Genomic DNA, 21639 nt, shown 5'->3' with positions numbered 1-21639 from the left:
TACAGTTAACATCGTAAACTATGGGCTCTGTGCAATAGTCAAATCAGGTAGGACTAACAACTCTTTTTGATTTTAAAAGTGCTTCATCCTTATTTTTTGGGAATATAATATAATTGCAGCATTATTTCTCCTCCCTCACCTCTTTCTTTTTTTTTTTTTTCTTTTTATTAATTCATTCATATTACATCTCAATGGTTATCCCATCCCTTGTATCCTCCCATTCCTCCCCCCTCCCGCTTTCCTCTTACTCCCCTCCCCTATGACTGTTCCTGAGGGGGACCTCCTCCCCCTGTATATGCTCATAGGGTATCAAGTCTCTTCTTGGTGGCCTGCTATTCTTCCTCTACATGCCACCAGGCCTCCCCATCCAGGGGATGTGGTCAAATATGGGGCACCAGAGTTCATGTGAAAGTTGTTAACAACTCTTTTCTTAAAAGCATCATAATGTTCTACTTGTAGGTTTCTAGGACCCTCTGGCTCCTTCTACTTTGCTATTCTCCCATGTTTCTCTCATCTAGAGTCCCAATAGGATATCCTTCCCTCTGTCCCAGATTCCTGGTAAGTGAAGGCTTTCGTGGGACATGCCCCTTGGGCTAGTATGCGGATATAAGTGAGTATATACCATTTGAGTCTTTCTGCTTCTGGGTTAACCCACTCATTTCTAGCTCAATCCATTTATCCACAAATTTCAGGAATTCCTTGTTTTTAATAGCTGAGGAGTATTCCATAGTGTATAACATTGAGATGTAACAAGAATAAATTAATAAAAAAAATTTTTAAAAAAGGAAAAAAAAGTATCATAAACACAACATGGACATTCAGCATATTTTGAGATATGCTTTAAATATATACTGTGTGTTTACTGAGTGTATAGTGTGAGAAGAAACTGATTATGATTTGATAAGGCTTCTCACTTTCCTTGTGGCTTCATTGAAAGCATGTATCACCTACTCATTTTGATTCTAGGCTCATATTTGAACTTTTAAGGCTTTGTGTCTTAAAACATATTGAAATACCATTGATCTGTCCCCCTTATTTGGCTGATGCTCAAAGAAGGTTATCAACATTTTTTCCAGTAGTTACCAATTTCAAATCAGTACTGAATAAAGCAATATCATTTTTCATTCCAGCGTTTGTCAGTACCATCCTTTTACCCTTTTGTTTTTATTTTATAGTTTGAATGTAAGTAAGCAAAAAAACAAAAACAAAAACAAAAACAAAATGTAGGACAGAGGGGAAAGAAAATTTCAATTAGGGAGAGGGAGGAGGATGAAGGAAATACAGAAATTTGAAACATAAAACAAATGAAGACCCATATGAAGGGTATATAAAAACACACTAAAAAGAACTAGCTTGAAACTTAATTATGAAATATAATTGGAGAAAATATCAAAAAGTGTACTGAGCAAAGTGGGTGGCTAGTGGTGTCAATGGTGTTGGAAAGGTGAGAATGTGATGGGTGGGGAGGAGGTAGGGGGTTAGACTAACCAAAATAAAGGATATAAGATATAAGAAAAAAACCTTATTAAGATCCAAAACCCTCTGTAACAGTGGTTCTCAACCTTCCTGATGCTGCTACCTTTTAATGCAGTTCCTCATGTGGCCATGACCTTCAACCATAAAATTATTTTTGTTGCTACTTCATAACTTTAATTTTGCTATTATTATGAATTGTAATATAAATACCTGTGTTTTCTGATGGTTGAAGACGATCCCGATGAAAGGGTTGTTCAAATGGGTCATGAATCGCAGGTTGAGTACCGCAGGGTGTCACCAATTACTTTTTTATTAGGTATTTTACCTGCTCAACATTAAAGATTTCATACTTGATGCTGCAATACTTGCCAGAAGGCCATATTGGGAAAGGAGGTCTCCTGCCTAGATCTGTAGAATCCTGTGATTATAGGCATGTGTAACATGCTTGAACTTTTCTGTCCTCTCTGTGTTCCCTCTATACTTTTGTTTTACCTACGTTCAAAACATAAAATAAAAGTGAAAGGATAACAGGATAGTACTGAAAAAAAAAAAAAGCTGGAATGAAAGAGATGTTGCTTTAACTAGGAAGCAGTACTGATTTGAAACTGGCAGCTACTGGAAAAATACAAAGTCATAGGACTCTGAATATGTTTGATAGTCTTTCTTATTCCAGAGCCAAATCATGTAATACAAAAAGAACTTTACAGAATCCATTTCCAATGAATCATTAAATAATAAGCAAGGTTGTTCTGAATGATTCTGGGCCATTGTTGAAGCCCAGACAGTGGAAGAGTTAAAATTATTATATCCATAGGAAGCGTACTACCCATTAGAGCTGTGAAACCAACAGTAAATTGCAAGTATATTAACATAATTTTCTAATTTTAAAAACAGTTGCACAGGAAAAAAAAAAACTGAGTTGGAAAAACACCATAACATTGAATCACAGGATAAAATTTTCCAAATAAAGAAACCAATCTTATATTCCCTAAGGCACAAACATATCTTAAACACATCAAAAACAAAACTTTAATTTTAGTCACAGATTTTCAATTTAATTTTTCTTTGTATAGCAGTTATACACACACACATATATATGTACAAGCATACATACACATAAATACCCAAACATACAGACACATTACTTGAGAAAATTTCTCTACAAGCCCTGAACTTTAGGAAACTTGTCTTTCCAAGTTCTGAAGTGGTGATAAAGATGAAGGGAGACACTTGGCAGCTGACTAGGGTTGGTGACTTATGGAAACATTTGACTAGAAATATGCTTGTGTTTCCAATGTATTAAGTTCCAGTGTGGTATATGTCTTTGCTACTTATACAAATGATACTTTCAGGGTATATGGAAAATAGAAACAAAGATAAAGAAAAGATAATGTTTGCATATTCTAGTACTTGTTAATACTTTCGGTCTCTTGCTCTTTTGCAAGGCTTTTTCTATTCAGGTTGTAGAGGAATATTAACCCAGTATCATGCCTGCTCTAGGAAGCGATCACATACAAAGACCTTGTAGAGCTGTGTGATCCAGCTGGAATGAAGACATCCATTGGATTACAATATGATCTGGCTGGAATACAGAGATACCTTTACTACACACCTTTATTCCCAAACAATGTAGGTAAGGTTAACTTATAGAAGGAGGCAGCCATGTTTGAAAGTCCAATTGAGGGCCGCACAAACTGATGAATCAGAGGAAGATTTGACTGAATGAGTGAGAGATAGGATACACTCAACTCATAAGAGAACAGAACAGGAGAAAGAGGCAACTTAAGAAAGCAGCATAGGGAGAGAGAGAGAGGAAGAAGTTTTACTGAGACAGTGATGCTGAGACAAGTTGGAGGTGAAGACAGAAAGAATCAGAGAGTAAGGAGGAACCAGAAGATTAGAACAGATAACCAGAGATAGTTTGAGGCCAAACAGAGCAATTCAGTGAGAAGCTGGGAAAAGCTAATTTGAATCAGTCAGCTTAGAGAGGAGATTGAGCCAGAACAGCTAAGTTGAATCAGCCAGTCCGAATTCAGAAAGTACTAGAAAGGGTGATCCCATTCATTAGTAAGCCTGTGACCATTATATCTGGCTAATAAAAGTGGTCATGTATGTTGTTCAGACATGTACATGAATAAAAGCATAGAGTCAGTCACATTTTCAATTAGTCCCTCCTAAAGAAGGCATTCTAGAATAACCCATGCATTTGGAATATAGGTTGAATATTTAATTCAAAATTCAGATTTTGAATAGTTCTATTTCATAAATGATCATTCTTAAATTAAAAGAAAACAAACATCTCACAGCAGAAATCCTACATGGAAAGAGAATGACTACAGCCATACATAAATGGAGTGGTGTGCAGCTGCTATAATCTTTATTCTTCAGACACAAGATGTATATTGAACCGCAATAAAACTAGGAAAGCAGATTGACAGTCAGTGCTTACAGGAAGATATGTGCAGCCTTTCAAGTGGTGAACACCATTCCATATTCCAGTGCTTGCCATTATAGTTATCAGAGTGCTTGATGCAACTCTAAGATGCAGCATATCTCATAGAGAACAGAAATAGGCTATAAACCCTTTCTGCTATATTAGACAGTATCAAAACAAACAAACCAACCTAAGTTTTATTGAACAAACCACTCAAGGAATTTGTGTCTGGAACACAGATATCCCAAGAGCAAAATACCTTCTCATATTTTTTTCTAATTTTAGATTTCACAGGGAGTCTACCAACATAAGAGAAACTGCTTAAAGCAAAGTATAATTAATTTAACACAAGCTCACTTAAAGTCACTATCCTTGAGGATGGCTATTTCAAACGGAAAAGAAAACCAATATAAATTACCATATTTTCTCCTACTCTAAGAGTTTTAGGTCATTGGAAAATATATAAGAAAGTTATTATGAGATCTCATTTTTTTTCTGCTTTATTTCTTTGCCTCTAAACCACTATAGGGTAAAGGAAGTGTGCTCAAGCCAAGATGTGTTGCCTGGCATTTGGTTCAAAAGTGCTAGAACAAAGTAAACACAAATTGGAACCTCTAAGACGTTTACCTTTGATACATTGTTCTATAAATAGAAATCCACTTAACACAGAAGTAGAGTTATCTTATCTTCAAGGTCTAGCTCCAGGCCCTCCTTAGTTCCTGTGTACTGTTTTGTCCCCCACCCTTTCTGATACTTGCATCCACATCAGTTGGGCTTTCCTCTCACACTCAAGCATCTGTTTATCCAGTGAGTCTTTTCTTTTTGCCCAAGTAGTCCAGAGTTCCTTGGTTTATAATAAAGAACAACTGTAATAATGATTTACATTATTTCATGAAAAATATATTTAATATAGAGTACTAAATTTTGTCACTGTGAAGTGTTTTCCCTATCCACATATATCATAAATAAAACCTTTCATAAAACAAGTGCTTTGCAAACTAAAGAATACTTTGCACTCAGAGAAGAAAATAACTTTTACTTGCAAACATAAAAGGTATTCCTATAGAAACTTTCTATTTACATTATCTCTCCTCTTAATGTCTGGCTGTGGATCTCTGCTCCTGCTGTTTTTCTATTTTGTCTGCTCTTGGGACTCTTTTCCTTCTATTTGATTGCATTGTCCAGCCTCAGTATGAAGGATTTTGCCTTATCTCACTGTATCTTGTTTTGTCCTGTTTGGCTGTGGTCTCCTGAAGGCCTGACCTCTTCTGAAGAGGAAACGGAGAAGGAGAGGACATGGGGGAAGTGGAAGTGCAAAGAGAGAAGCAGATGGAGGGGAAACCGTGGTCAGGAGGTATTATCTGAGAGAAGAATCTATTTTTTTTTTTTTAAAGTAAAAAGGTATCCCAACATTGCTTTTGCTAGAAGACTCAAGCATCCTTGACTCCCAAGCTAAACATCAAAAGATACGTTATTTCCATAAACTGTATCCTATGAGACAGTGGAGCGGAAAGAACAGAGCTGCCATATTTACCAACGTGTCACTATTACTGAGATTGGAATTCAGTACTCACAGCCTTTTTCCTTCTCAGGATAAAATTAGGATACAAGGGATGGGATAACAATCGACATGTAATATGAGTAAATTAATAAAATATATTTTTTTCAAAAAAATTAAATTAAAGCCTAGCCAATGGAGGAAAGACACCCAAGAGTTCTAATTTTCAACTCGAGAGCAGCTGTAACCTAGCTAACCTTTTTGCTTTGATATCTTCAGAGCATCTGGGAAATTAAATATTCGTGAAAAAGAAAGGAATCAATGATCAGAATTCCCAGCATTAAAGGTTTCCTAAAAACACTACAATGCTTTAAGTGACAGGAAGAATCATACAACATTAAATTCTTCTTGATCCTACGTAATCTGACATGCTTCTCCACACACAGAGTAGCCACAGAGTGAGATCATGGATGGACTTCCATCTTACCTCAGTAGTAGTGGGTACGGGACACATTTTTCCTGCTCCTGTGCCCTGTCTTCTGACCATTGCTCATTAAAGGTGGAAATCTATTTGCACAGGGAACCATTTATCCTCTGTGTGATCTAGTGCAGGGGGAGAGGTAATGTACAGAATCTGTCTGAGGAAGCAAATATTACAAGTGAACAATTACAAACATTTCGTGAAGATGTGGGAGCTTAGATTCACCCACCATTTCTTTTGCTTAATTTTCATAGCTGGTTGTGACTAGGAAAGACTGATGAATGAAACGTGCCTATTACATTGCTTTGTGAAAGTTTTATCCTGTCTGAGTGCCCAAAGATTTGACCAATTTTTATTCTACACGTGTTTAGTACACATGTGTGTGTACCTGGGCTTACTGAGATAATGTGTTATGCTTTTAAATTAATACAGGACTTTTGGTCTGTACAGAATTTGAATATGTAATAATAAATTCATTACTTCTAACAGTTTCCTTTGGTAAGCCATCCGCATCACCACTGAAAACTACATCTGCCCAATCTGTGTGCTTCCCAATGACACGCCATAATCGTTCCATGCATTCTTAACCTCTCAGTGTTCAGAGTCATTGGTGGCAAACACCTGCACATCCCCACCAGCACTCCCTCACTCTGAGAGGCCATTTTCAGAGGCCATTGGAAGGTCAACCCCATACTCCACTGACCTCTGAACATGTTTTCATTTTTCTCTTAACTCAGTTGTGAAAAATGAAATTCTTTTTTCTCTAGAATTTTTTCTCTCTGTACACATTTTCTAATATTTATGTCTTAATTCTCAAGCTTTTAGCCCTGTTATGATAGAGAAACGCTTGATTGCAGATACTTAACTTGCAAAGTGTTATTTCAGCTTTTTCCTGCTTAACCTCCTTAGCTCTGGGTGGAGCCGTTGTAAGTAAAAACAGTTCCAGAGAACAAGGGCATCTTCCTAGGAATGTGTGGTTGACAGGGCTACTCTCCTGTGGAGTTTGTGTCTTTGGGCAGCCATGGTAACAGCATCCTTGCACCTTTTCTTTGGTCTCACTCCTCTTCTCCCGGTTTCTTGCATCTTCTACACCTTTGATTTCTCCCACATGCCTTTTCTTCTTCTTCATCTCTTCCTATGCTTTCTCCTATTATCATTCTTTTTCCTCTTTTATTTGAAATAAGACCTGTCTATGTCATCTTAGCATCCCTGGTTGTTTTCAACTGCCCTGTTAAAACACATCTAGCTTCTAGTGTCTTACGCTAATTGAAGCATGCTTTTGATTTTATATTTATTGAGTTTCATACTTGAGAACTGCAGCTGTATCACTCCCACGAATTCTCCCTTAGATCCTCCAATTTCCAGTTCTCCCCTGTCAAATTCCTATTTTTACTTTATAATTTTTAAAAAGTATTATTCTTACATGTTACTCTTATATGCCTGCACATATGTGTTAAATGATTCCATCTAGTGTGTTGCTTTTACGTACACATACCTACCCTGGCATGACCACTTGGGATTGGTTTTTGTTTGTTTTTGGTTTTTGTTTCATTTTTTTATTTATTTTGGTTTTTTTCTTTGTTTTTGTTTTGGTTTTTTTTTTTGTTGTTGTTGTTGTTGTTGTTGTTTTTGAGATAGGGTTTATCTATGTAGCCTTGGCTATCCAGGACTTGCTTTGTAGACCAAGCTGCCTCTGAACACACAGAGATCTGGCAGCCTCTGTCTTGCCAAGTGCTGTTTCATTTAATTTTGTTTTAATTAATTAATTTTTATTTTTTTGATGAGGGTTGAGACCAGCACTATCTGTGGATTGAAAAATAATTACTTAGAATATAGTTAGAAACTATGGTGGTTTAGGAAAATAGCAGAAGGAGGTTCTACTGTAGGGTCTGCGACCTCTTTAGTCATGGGTCAAGGGCTAGGTTTGCAACACAAAACACAAATTTCTTCCTATTACGCGGTCAGTCTAATTATATAGCTGTTGGTTCCCAGAAGATAAAAGGGCCACTGTTGCTCCATTTTGGATATACTTGTGGCCCAGCCATTGGTTCATCAGCTTTGTGGCTAGCTACGACTGCCAATTGTTCCTCCTCCTTGGCTACTTGCATTGCACCTTCTGGTATAATGAGAGCCAGCTTTTAGGTAGGAGGCTTCCAGATCAGTATCATCTCAATTGATTTAAGTCCTTTGTCAGAAGTATAGAGTCTTACCTTTAGCTTCTCAAAGGCACCCAAGACCATTATCAATAACTAATATATGTTATTGATATCAGTGACTAATATATTAATAGCTAATAATATACATAAATAACTAATATATACATATTGTATTCCTCTGACAAACAACTTGAGGGGAAGATTTCCACTCTTGGACTTGGATTTTGTGAGACAGTACATGGTTTTAGGAGGGAATTACCATCATCCCATGTAGCATAACTCTATTTAAAACATATGTGTGTGTGTGTGTGTGTGTGTGTGTGTGTGTAATATCCTTAATGTTATTACTTTTTCTCCCTTTCCCAGTTAAAATGCCCCAATCATTCCCCACATTATCCCCTTTACAGCCCCTGTGTCCTACTCTCTCTCTCTCCAGAGCTCCTCTCCTCCCCTCCTCTTATCATCCCTCTCTTTTTTGCTGTCTTCTGGGATACTTCAGGGTTAGAAATTTATAACTAGAGTCCACAAGCAAGAGATAACATGTGCTATTTATTTTCCTGGGTCTGGGGCTACCTCAGTATAATGCCTTACCAAATAAAATTTCAAATATTTGAAAACTTGACTTCATCACTACATTCTATGCTATAGCCAATGAATTTACACCAGTAGAATTTGCCTCTATGTAATTTTAATAAGAAGCTGTCATTTAGAATCAGTAGTCCTCAGGGAAAAAAGCTGTAGACCAGGCTGCTAAATATTGCAGAGTATGTTTCTAGCCAATTCTGTTGCTGAAACACCCATTTGTTATCTATACTAGGAGGTAACTCTGTGGTAATGTTTTTACTTACATAACACCAACAATCAATAACTAATTACAGATATCAAGATTTTTATCATCTTTACTTGCTTTATATTGAGAACATATTATATCTTTTTATATTTTCTATTTAAAATAAGAATATATCCAAGAAAGTAAAATTGGAGAAGCAAGAATAGGCAGAGCCCTCATATTAACCTCTCTCTCTCTCTCTCTCTCTCTCTCTCTCTCTCTCTCTCTCTCTCTCTCTCTCTCTCTCTCTCTCTCTCGCTTTCTCTCCTTGGAGTTCAAGAAGCTCTGATAGCTTCACACACCAACTGACCCTTGGTAATGAACCTTCCTATGTGGAGTGAGACTATCTGCTGCTTTGACACATGATCCTGCCTCACTCTCCTTATGATGCTGTTCCCTTGTGCTATCCTGACTCTGAGGCCATTCCACTTCCACAGGCACCAGACTATGAAAGTATTGAAAGGGACTTCTTGAAGTCTTGACTCTCAGCCATGTTTTAGAGACATAGCCTACACACCCTAACCCTCAAAAATAAAGGCAAGATTAAACATGCAAAAAACCTGAAGAAAATGTAAGCACAATTGTAAGTCCCTCCCTCTGCTTTTAAAGGAGGTATGAGTATATTAAAATTCATGAAGCCCGACTTAGCAAGGCTGGTTGGTTTCCTTTATCCCCACTTCGGCTCTAGTCCCTCAGGCCAAGGTGTTTCATGTTCACCTGTGAGTATTCTATGCTTAGCTCCTCATTGGTTGTACAAACAGACACAGATGAGCCTCTCACCACCAAATGTAAACTCCAAAGGACAGACACGACCTTGCTTTTCTTACATTAATCTATCTTTGAGTTATACATTACAGTCCAGAAAACAGTTGATATTGAATAAAGCTTTATTTGATTAGCTCTCTCACACACACACACAAAGAAATTTTCAAGAATGAATTGCACGCCTACCTAGATCTTCCACACTTCCTGGTAAACAAGCACACCTAAGAGTCTTGTCTACCCTACCAGATGACTCACTTCACCCATAAACGCCACAAGCAGAATCCTTATGTGATCATCATATTGTTTCTTCACAGGAGACCTGTTTCATTCTGCTAATGCTCACAAAAAATATTTCTCATTGCGATATTTTCATGCTCTCTTACCACTTCTACCACCAGCACTGACACTGGGCCATGTTATATCTATGTTTGTAGTTATTATTAACTGTTCCTCCGTTCTTTTTGTTAACTATAACCTCATCCTTATTCTATCTGTTGACCTGAATATGTCAAAATCATCATTTGTGAAAATTAATTTAACTGTCATTTTTTTCTGTCAATGTTCTCATTGCCTGCAAGATAAAATTAAAGCTCTCTATCAAATATTAATGCTCACATCACTATTCTTTGTTAAGATTTCTCATAATGTCATGGAAATATTAGCATTTGCATTGAGAAATAATATATCAAAAGGGTTGTTTTCTCTTTTTATCTAAGTGTGGGAGAAGAAGATACTAGCAAAACACTGTAATCAGCACAGTAAATGTAGCTAACATAAGAAGTCTGCTGACATTTTACTCTGTCATCTAGGATGCTTTAGAGATCCCAACCTTGATTCTGTTTCTCCATAATATTCATATAGATTGGATTGGGAGCTTTGTGTAGTTATGAAGCTCTGCTAAGAAAAATTTTCAGTGGCTAATACATATGAGTTGCATCCCAGTAACTCCAAGTTCTTTATTCTGTGATCCATACAGCCATACTTGATGCCAAACATTTTCTGAAAGCATAAAATGTTGCAATGGGATTTATTACTCTGATCTACTCAGAGGGCTGTAATTGGAGACTATTACTAGTTTAGAACCTCTGCAACAGTGGAGCAATGGTACCAGCTTAGGGAAATATTCTTTGTACAAATATTAATGCAAAGAATGGTGATCTGGCTGTCTGAAACCAGATTATGATCTAAATCTAGAGCTTTGCTCCTATCCTCTGATCCTAAGTCACACCACTGATGAAATGAATAATCTGAAACACACACGTAATTCTCTTTGTGGTAAAGTACTTCTCTCAGGCAGAGTTCATGGGCTCTTCTGCATCTTCAGCATGCCTGGAATGCCAATGATGACCTTGGATTTTAATTAACCCTTTGCACATCATTCTCCTGGGCCAGACATTGAGTGTCTAAAGTATAGCACTGTATCTTTTACATATCTTTGTTTTCAACACACAGGGAAGTGCTTCCATACAGGTCAGCAGGTGTGTGTGTGTGTGTGTGTGTGTGTGTATGTATAATTGATGTTACTGATTACATTTTTAAATGACCTTTTTTTACCTCCTGTGGTATGTTTACTCTATTCTATGATGCATCTAAGCACATCTTGTGATTATAAATGGATTTTGCAGTACTTAACGTTCTTTCTGAAGCATTTGATATTCATAACCTCACTAGGAGGCAGACAGAGCTGATATCATTTGTCTCTGTTTAGAGATGAGGGCATTGGTGTTTAGAAGAAAGAAACAAAACCTTGATGACATAGTGCAAGACCTTAACCCAGATATCCTGCCTACAGGTAGAGCAAAAGCAATGGACCTAGCTAATCTCCATCTATCACATTCAGACAAGAGAAAAATCAAAACGTTTCTATAAAGACAATCTCACTAAAGAAAGTAATACATAATATCACGGGCCGGATCATTATAGGCATTATTTAGTTTGTGAATATGAAAGACCTTTCTGAGGTATATTTTTAGAATTCTTTGATAATCTGTTAAATAGGGACAGGCAGCAGGAGACCCAAAGGATGTGAGAGTGAAAGCAAGGAGACCGCCAAGAAGGTATTTAAAGTCACCGGTCTACAGAAAGATACACATGGCACATACTCACTTATAGTTGGACACTAGCCCAACAGTGATGTCCCATGAAAGTTTTCACTTAGCCGGAGATTGGGATAGATACTGGGACTTCCTATTGGGATGCTAGGTGAGACATGGAAGGAAGAATGGGGAAATAGAAGGATCCAGAGGGTCCTACAAACCTACAAGAAGACCATTACGCTGGTGGATATGGACCCAGGTGGGTCTGCTCAAACTACTATACCAACCAAGGACAATGCATGTAGTAAACCTAGACCCCCTATCCAGATCTAGCCAATGGACACCACATTTTCCACAATTGTGTGGAGAGCAGGGACTGACAGAGACATGAACTCTGGTGGCCCATATTTGATCACTTCTCATTGGTGGGGAAACCTGGTGACACTCAGAGGAAGAGTAAACAGGCTATAAGGAAGAGGCCTAATAGGCTATGATCTTATGGTGGGGGACAAGGTCCCCTTCCTCACAGATCTATGGGAGAGGAATAGGATGAAAGAAGGAGGGAGGTGGAATGGGAAGATAGAAGTGAGGGGATAACAAATTAGATGCAATTTGAATAAATTACTTAAATATAAATAAATAAAGAAAGAAAGAAAGAAAGAAAGAAAGAAAGAAAGAAAGAAAGAAAGAAAGAAAGTCACTGGTCTGTTTGGCTTAGTCCATAAACTTGTCCAAGCAAAAAGAATTTTCTTCAAATTGAACTGGTACTTCTCAGGTCCTTGTTTATCCATTTAGATGTTTTGTGATTTGCATAATCTCTGTAACAACCACACCTCCTGGATTAAGGAAGTACACCATTAGTGATGACATCCAAAGGAGGTCACTGATGCTCACTTTTGCTGCCATACCATTTAGTGGCATTGCCTCTCATGTGTCTTTCTGAATCATCTTTTCTTTTGAAGTCCCCACTGTAAACAGAGGTCTCCTCACCTAACTCTCAGTGTAGTCTCAGATTATAAAGAACTGCTCTTTCATATTGACTATCCAAGCACCAACACTACTGTTGGAGGATTGGTTTTCAACCTGTGGGTCATGACTGCCTTGGGGATCCGTGATCCTTTCATATCAGATATCCTGCATATCAAATGTTTACATTGCAATTCATTATAATAGAAAATACAGTTATGAAGTAACAATGGAGATAATTTTATGGTTGGATGAGGGTCACCATAACATGAGGAACTGTATTAAAGGGGTGTAGCATTAGGAAGGCTGAGAACGGCTGTGTGGAGGGTCATGTGGTCACACTGTTCTGGGAGCTCTGGGAAGCAGTATGCCTATATGAAGTATCACTCCTAGCAAAAGAAGAAGGACTCATCCTCAAAAACGGCTCTAGTACTCCAATTCTGGTAACTGAATCAGCATTTGGATTTCCTGACTCATGTTTCAATGCAATTTATAAAACTGTTGTAGGTGAGTAAAACCCAATTGAGAATTTCTCAATCACTATGTATGATCAAACTACTAATCTCTCTCTCTCTCTCTCTCTCTCTCTCTCTCTCTCTCTCTCTCTCTCTCTCTCTCTCTCTCTCTCTCTCTCACACACACACACACACACACACACACACACACACACACACACACACTACTGGGTCATTTTTCACAATACAGGCCAGTATTTGGACCCAAACCCAGGCATTATGGCCTAAAGCCTTAACAAAAACATTATTTTCCTTGATATATCCCCAAAGCCTTCAGATGCAAAGTAGTATTCTCAGCTGTAGAAATTAACCAGTTGATGGACATTTGAACAAATTCCAAATTTGTCTGTTTCTCACAATCTTGCTGTTAACATATGTGTATAAGTCTCCATGGACACATGTTTCCATACTATTTGGGAAAATACTGTGCCTGAATCACACAGAAAATACATGAGATTGCATTCTAAAGAAGCAACAGAATTATATTTCACTGTATTTTTAAAATAAAAATTTCACATCACCTCACTCCTTTAATTTTCTTCTCTCCACCCTTTAAATGTCCAACTCCTACAATGTGGTCTCCTCTCTCCATCTCAAATTGATTTTCTCTTTTTCTTAGATTATTTCTGTTACACACACACACACATTCACACACATACACACACACACACACACACACACACACACACACTACCGAATCCATGTTTGTTGTTTATGTATATGTGACTTCAGGGCCTCAGCACAGTGGCTAGACATTTGTAATCCAGCCTGTGTGCTGCCTACTTTTATGTCAAGTTGACCCAAGCTGGAGTAATTTCAGAAGAGAAAAATCTCAATTGAGAAAATGCTTTCAACATATTTGCCTATGGGCAAACCTGCATGGCTGTTTTTCCATTGATGACCTATGTGGGAGGGTCCAGATCATTATGGTCAAGATGGTCCTGGACTGTTTAAGACATCAAGCTGAGTAAGCCATAAGCAGCAAGCTAGTATGCAGCATGCTTCTATGACCTCTGCATCAGGTCCCGGCTCCAGGTTCCTGCCGTGTGTTACTGCCTGAACTCCCTGGATGGTAAACCACAAGCTGTAGAGTGAAATAAACCCTTCCCACTCACTCAAGTTCCTTTTGGTAATTTATTTTTAGACAGCAATAGAAACCCTAAGAAAGAAGTTGACAGCAAGACTGCGGGTATTGCTGTAACAGACCTGATCATGATGTACTTTTGGGAAGATTGTGGTGGCACTGAAACTTGGGCTGGAAAAACATTATGTGATCTGAAATCAGTGGGCTTTTTTTTTTTTTTTTTTTTTTTTTTTGTCAACTTGGAAGATAAAATTTTTGAGTACATTGCAGATGATGGATGGACTTGTGACATTCCAGGGAGAAATTTGAGAGTTTCTAAAGACCCTGCTCAATATTTTAAATAAAGATGCATGAAAGTGAAACCTTAGCTTTACTGGGCTAATTGAGCTGAGTAGCTGGGCATGAAGAATTAGATACGATTAGAAAGAGACCCAGCGCCACTGAGGTGAAATATTCTGCAAAGTGTTTCCTCAGAATCAACACAGGAAGCTATGGACAGAGAGGGCAAAGGCTCTTCTGGCAGCTGTCTCCCTGAGGCTACTGGCTTTGAAATCCTAAAGGAGTCAGAAAAAGCAGCTGGTGCTAGACTCAATGAAAGCCAGGAGAGGCCATTGATGAAGGTAGATCTTCAATTGTAGTACAAGACCCAGGATTGAAGGGGTCATGGGGAAAAGTTGAGACTTGGTACCACATGTCAGGGACAGAGTCCCAGAAAAGAGGTCAAGATGGGGACATTAGTGAACATACAACCCAATTGCACTTGGAATTCCAGCATATTAGAGATGCTAGTACCATCAGAAGATAACCAAGGATAGCGGCAGGCATGGATTAGACCCACTCAGAGTCTAGGACACAAGTTATGTGTGCTGCATGCAAAAGCCAAGCTGGCAAAGTGGTCCAGTCTCTTTGGAGCCCAGAAGATGGTGTGTGAATCCCAAAGGTCTAACACTGAGAGTTTAATACCATTGTGCTTTTATTTAGCTTGACTTTATTATGACCATGACCTGATTCTTCCCTCTTAGAATAACAAAACATTTAATCAATTTATTTTATTTTATAAGAATCTACAGTCATGAAACCTTGGATACTTTATAGGAATTTTTGAGAGAGACTTTGGATATTTTAAATAAACCGAACTTTTAATTATCTGAAAATGTAAAGACTGGGAGATGGTTTTAAGCTGGGTGGGAGATAAATGAGGGAGAGAGAGAGAGTACTGGGAGAGACAACTGGCATGGCAGGCATCTCAGGCATGAGCTAGAAACTTAGTGCAAATGGACACTCCCTTCTGTCATAACACAAATGCCCTTAAATTCTCTCATCTCCACTTAAGAATTTTCTTGGTTTTTTTCATAACTTGTTTTTTTTTTAGACAAAAACACAGTAATTTGTGGTTTGTGTTCTGATTTTCCTTGCTGCTGTTGTTGTTGCTAGACCACCATGCCAAATTCTTAAATTGTTTCTAATTTTTTTTTTTTAATTCCTGAGCATATAAATGCTCCACAGGGTAGGATTTTTGGTTCAGATCTTTAATTCTGGAAGCTCTGTAACAAACCTTTCTTAGAATATACAGTGCATATTTGTACTTCTTGTATATTTAGTAAATTATTTTGATATTTTCTTTGTTAGCTTGACAAATAGTATAATAGATATATTTGAATTACTATAAATAAAATCCCACACTTTTTAATGTTTTTGTGTTATTTTTTAAACTAGTTTTCCAATGGATTATAACTCTTTTCTTCCCTAAAGGTTTCAAAGATGTTTTTAAATAGTAAGAAGACAGGTTTAAAGTCTGTATTGAACAAATGGATTGAAAAAGTTGGGGAAATGAGCTGTGTGAGAGGAAGACAAAAATTAAGAGCTTGCTTTTTTGACATGTTGAATTTGAGATACCAGTGAGACATTCAAAGTAGATGTAAATTAGGCTGTTGGAAGTTCCAGTTTGGAAGTCGGAGGAGAGAAGTGGGTTGCTGGTATAAATTTGGTAGTCATTAGCATAGAGATGGTAATTAGAGCTCTGGGAGAGGATGAGGTAATGTAGGAGGACAAGGCAAAAGGCAAAAGCAACCAGGGCTGTTTCCTAGGACTCAGATATTTAGAGTTGGCAGAGTGGTGCTTCTATGAGAACTTGGGAGTTGGCAATACTCTAATATACTGGATTTGACAGGCATGGCCTGGGCCAAGTGGATTCCTTATGCTAACTAGTTGACTCTGAGAAAAGGAAGCCATATTCAGGGCTTCTTAAGTAAGAGTTCAAACAGAATGATGTCTGATGTCATACCTTATAGCAGTGTCATGCTGAGTCACCATAAAGGCTGACTCCAACTAGGGATATTTGTTACCATCCAGATAAAGATGTCTCTGTCAGCACTAGCTGTTCTGTGCTTGAGGAGACTGACCTGTACCCCAAACAGTGACACTATAGACCTAGACTCCTTATTATGTACAAATACACACAAATATCTCCAAGTATACGTACATGTATGCTCTATGCAGAAACAATGTGGCCCCATGCCTCAAGTGACAAAGGAAATGCATACCATGTAAAAATTCGATGTCAAGCTTTTTCTTCTTGTTTTTGTCGTGCATCAGAAATCTGAAGGCCAATGCGACTATGAATTCCTGGAAAAATATCCTAGGCAAGTATTTCATTATGAGTCACACATCAAAGTTGTCATTTCTTTCAAAGATTTTTAGAGGCTTCATATACTGCTCATCTCCCTATCTATCTATCTATCTATCTATCTATCTATCTATCTATCATCTATATATCTACTGCCTATTCTTATCTATGTGACTATTCATATATTTATCTACTACCAATCTATCAGTCAATCATGTTTCTTTATCATCTATCAATGTATCTATTATCTATCTACTTATTTCTCTGTCTCTGTCTCTGTTTCTCTCTTACACACACAAACACACAAAATCATTGATTGACTCCTATCTATTATCACTCAAATATCTATCCCTTTGTCATCTATCTATCTATCTATCTATCTATCTATCAATCATCTATCTAATCTATATATCTGCTCATGTTTGGGACAAAATTGAGAGTTTTACACATGAACAACAATATCCATAGTTCCAAACTGATGATTTTTGAAGTCAAATAACAGAAAGAGTGTGCTAGAGCATTCATTTAAGGATTTCTTTGGTTATACTTTTATGTTGTCTACTATTTGCAGATAACAATGATAAACACTGAAAACGTGACACGAAACTCTAATAAAGCAAAATAACAGCTGTACACTTAAAGGGTTGGGACAGTTCTTGAAGCCAGGCAGAGTCTACAAAAGAGAAGAAATGTGAAGAAAAGAAAACAGCATTAAAGGTGAAATTTGCATTTTTCTTCTAATTTTAGTCTATCAGAGGAAATCGCTGTTTTCCAAAATTAGATAAACTTTACAAAGCCCAAAATTTCCCAGGTGATTAATAAGTATGTTAACAACTTCTGTTTAGAAGTGGAAGACCAAAGAAAATTCTAGAGGATGGACTCGGATTCTGTGTTTAAATCCTTTCTAGTATTTGGATGAACCCTCAATCATATGTGCATGGGCTAACTGAAAACCTCTCAGGTCAGGAGGCGTTTGGAGAGAAGGAAGACCTGACCTGAGATCAAAGCTTCCCTAAGATCCTGACTGAGATGGCCAGTGGAATCTGGTCAGATTGATTTTCTGCCTTAAGAAAACAAATTGACAAAAATTACAAGATACATTGAATAAGTATAAAAGGAACAGAATTTCCACTTTATGACAGTAAAATGTCCAGTATATAATGCAGAATTATTGATGAATGAACAATGAGGAAGTAAAAATTCGTCCTGAAGACATGTCAATAGCCAGGGAGATAACAGCTTAATTCAGATAGTAAATGATTGGAGGATGATTTTACATCATAGTTGAAGGGTAGCACACTGTTTCCTCCAAAAGAAATAAGAAATGCTTTATTCTGAGGTGACTATGTAGTATCACAGCTAGAGAACAGAGATTTGGCTCCCTTGAATGACATCTTCTACAGTGAAAGCAGTCACAAAGTATTATGCATGTTTTTCATTCTTTAAGCTCTACAATAGGTTTAGTAGATAATAGGCCTGATTAAGATAATTGAATCTATGTGGTATTTTTTAGAAACAATCATAATAACTTTGAAATATCAGGTGCTATACTTGACATTTTACTTGGCCCACAAAACCATGGAACACCAAAAGCAAAGCCAAATATTTAATTTTCACCAAATAACTTAGGCTGTTTTCTTCAAGAAAATCAACAATCATATATATATATATGAAATTGTATATTTATTTGTAGTAAACAAATTGAGAACTTAATGAACATATAAAAGAGTAATAGCTCTCTCTCTCTCCTCCCTCAAATTCTGCAATCTGATAAATTCATCACTGTTCATCCATATCTACAGTTGAATATCACCCAAAACTACAAATAATCAGAGTTTTCTTGCCACACAACTGAGATACATTCAACGTCATTCAGATATAGGTCCATGGCAAAGGAAGAACAAAGATAATAGTTTTATTTTCTGACTTGCTAACAGTAATTCCAACCTCTCAGGACTCTAGAGCTATGTTCCAAGAGTAAGTGTAGACCCTGGGGATAGTTGATGTTTCTGTTTGAGATTTATGAGTTTCACGATTTGGAAGGGAATAGACCCTGCCTAGTAAATAGGTGCATAGATCCTAACTCACTACTGTTACTGTTATTTTTATATAACTATGTTTGTTTCTCTTACTTTCTCTCTTAACCTGGCTAGCAGACAAATAATTAAGACTCTTATATATGTTTATATGGCTTTCCAACACAATCTTGAGCAGTTTTAGTCTGTTCTTCACCTTCTATGTTATCCCGACTCCATCTTTGCCACAGTACCCATGTTACTTGCTCTTTTGTTCTTTCTTTGCTCCAGGTGAATCTTCTTCATCTCTCCCGCACCTCTTCCCATGGCTGAATCACCTGTTGAATCTTCTACTTCCTTTTCTATCTCCTCCTCCCCTGGCTGCCACGAAGTCCAGCCCTATTCTCTGCCCTGCTCAGTGACTGGCTGTAAGACATTTTGTTGACATATCAGACAACAATTGAGGAGAGTTTATACAACACTGAGACATGAAAGTCTCAGAACAAAGCTGGCAACCAGATATGGGGCATACAGAAATTAGCATTTGTGTTACACAACAACCTTGTGCCTACACACTCCCTGGCCCTAATTAGACGCTCGGTGTTTATTGTCTAATGGTATACAAACATGGATGTACACTCACCACACATAGACACATCCCATCAGAGTGAACCAATACTGTTTACTCATATTTCCTGGTCATTACAGTAGAAGGCAAATGTGTATTTCATTTAAAACCTTCTTAAAGCTATTCTAAGATTTTATGAAAATCAGTACCTTCATTGAAACAGTGCAATTACTCTTTGGGGCCAACCTTTCATTTGCTTCTATAAAGATATACAGCAAGCCAAGCATTTAAGCGACACAATGTGCTCTCATTTTCTATTTGATTGGAAAACAACTTTGACTTTCACTCCTAAACATAGCACTGAACGCCACAGATCAATAGCCAGAGGGAATGCTTCAAGCTAATTAGCATCCATAGTGATTAGCTAGGCTCTCTCATACTGACTTCCCCAGCGAGAATCTTCTGTGATGCTCCATCTGATATTAAATAATGCTTACCTTAATGCCAGCAGAAATTCTTTTCCAGAATTAGTATGCTACCAATTGGCAATTGGTTTTTCATATAATTTCTGTCTGAACTCATAAAGAAATTATAACTGTCTGTCAATGCACTGCTGAGAACTTAAATAAAAATTTTTCTACTTATAGCTTGCATGTTTTATTAACGCTTATGCTTAAAAGGGACATATCCCTTGATACATAGATCCTATTTAGCATTCATATTTCTTTAGGCATGCTTTCCCATAATAACTGAAATATCAGAAAAGTGACTTTTGAAATTTATTGCCACATTAGCAGTAACCTTTTATACTTGGAAATAAGGAAGTGTAGACTATTTTACCTAAGGCTAGCATGATTTAAAGGCTGAAAAGTACTTTTATTTTTTTGTCAGTTCTGACAAACAAATTAAGTAGAGAAAAATAACTTTAATGAGAAGAAAAACTGCTCATGCAGCATTAGAAAAAATGCCATGGTGATATCTTCTATAGTCTTTAATATCTAAAGTGTCACTTGGGATAAGCCTTGGAGAATTGAAGCAAGGAGCATATTTACAGTGTACATTATAATGATTCTGATGTATAAAACTATATATTTTGAAAACAGTACCAGTTTTTAAAGCAATGTAACTAATGTTCAAATATTAAACTCCTTACAAATATTCTCTAATTTATTGCTTTTATGGAGATGTCCTAAAGCTAACTCTTTAGAACAGACTGGTCTTGAACTCACAGAGATCCATCCACCTTTGCCTCCTAAGTACTGGAATTAAAGGACTGCATCACCGCCCCTAGCTCATTCACTTTTAAGCATAATTTTCTACTCTTGAGTGATGAGGAGTCATTAATCCTAGCTACCATAATATCTTTATTTCTTTAATGAAATGCAAGATAAAAATCTTACCATCATTCAGCCTGCTCTCAATGTAAGTCTGTTGTCTTTAATATGCTATTTAAAAGTAATTAGTCTCTTCTGTCATGATACATATACCTTTGCTCTGACCAAGAGATTCAAATGAGATTTAAAAAAATCAATTATTTAGAATTCTTCTTACACTTTTTATAACCTGGAAACCTTGATCACATGTAAGAGTAAATTTCAAGACATTGCTCAAGCAACAAGCACCCGCATCCTAGGTTTTGCAGCAGTTCACATTAATTTTGCTTTTATATTCTCAATGCAGGTTCACAGATCTTTAACTATTGCCTACATTGAACTTAATAACTATATCAATTTTTTTTTCTGTCTTTAAGGATGTCTTAATATACATGGAAGCATTACTAGAATAAAAAAGTTTAAATCAATTCTGAATCCCTAAAAACGCCCATCATTAAATATGTTGGATCGTGTTATATAAGCACCATGGCAATAAACATGACCAAAAAAAAAAAAAAAAAAATCAAGTGTTTTTATGGGATTTGGTATGTGTGCAGCGTCATGATTTAAATTGGTTTTCTAAGCTTTGTTTATTTTTATTTCATGCCTATGATAGTTTGCTAGGTTGTATAGAAGTGTACTGTATGAATGTCTGGTACCAAGGGTGGCCAGAAGAAGAGTCCCTAAGTATGTGAAGAGTAGGTACAGACCATTGTGAGCAACCATGTGGGTGGTGGTAATCATCCTTTGTTCCCTGGAAGAGGATCAAGTGACCTTAACTGTTGACAAATCTTCCTAGACCCTAATAAAATTTTCT

General features: G+C 37.1%; 1 long non-coding RNA gene across 1 annotated transcript in view; it reads left to right on the top strand.

Annotated features, from left to right (window-relative positions):
- LOC127183720 (uncharacterized) overlaps window positions 1-19289 on the top strand; it is an 83765-nt gene extending 64476 nt beyond the window's left edge. The window contains exons 3-4 of the long non-coding RNA XR_007830052.1: window positions 17438-17583; window positions 19173-19289. This is a non-coding gene — a long non-coding RNA (uncharacterized LOC127183720). The remainder of the gene's footprint in view (window positions 1-17437; window positions 17584-19172) is intronic.
- The last annotated feature ends 2350 nt before the right edge of the window (window positions 19290-21639 follow it).

This window comes from Acomys russatus, chromosome 31 (assembly GCF_903995435.1).
Source record: "Acomys russatus chromosome 31, mAcoRus1.1, whole genome shotgun sequence".
Lineage (NCBI taxonomy): Eukaryota > Metazoa > Chordata > Mammalia > Rodentia > Muridae > Acomys > Acomys russatus.
Note: the sequence above shows the minus strand (reverse complement) of the source record. Positions and strands in the feature narration are given on the sequence as shown.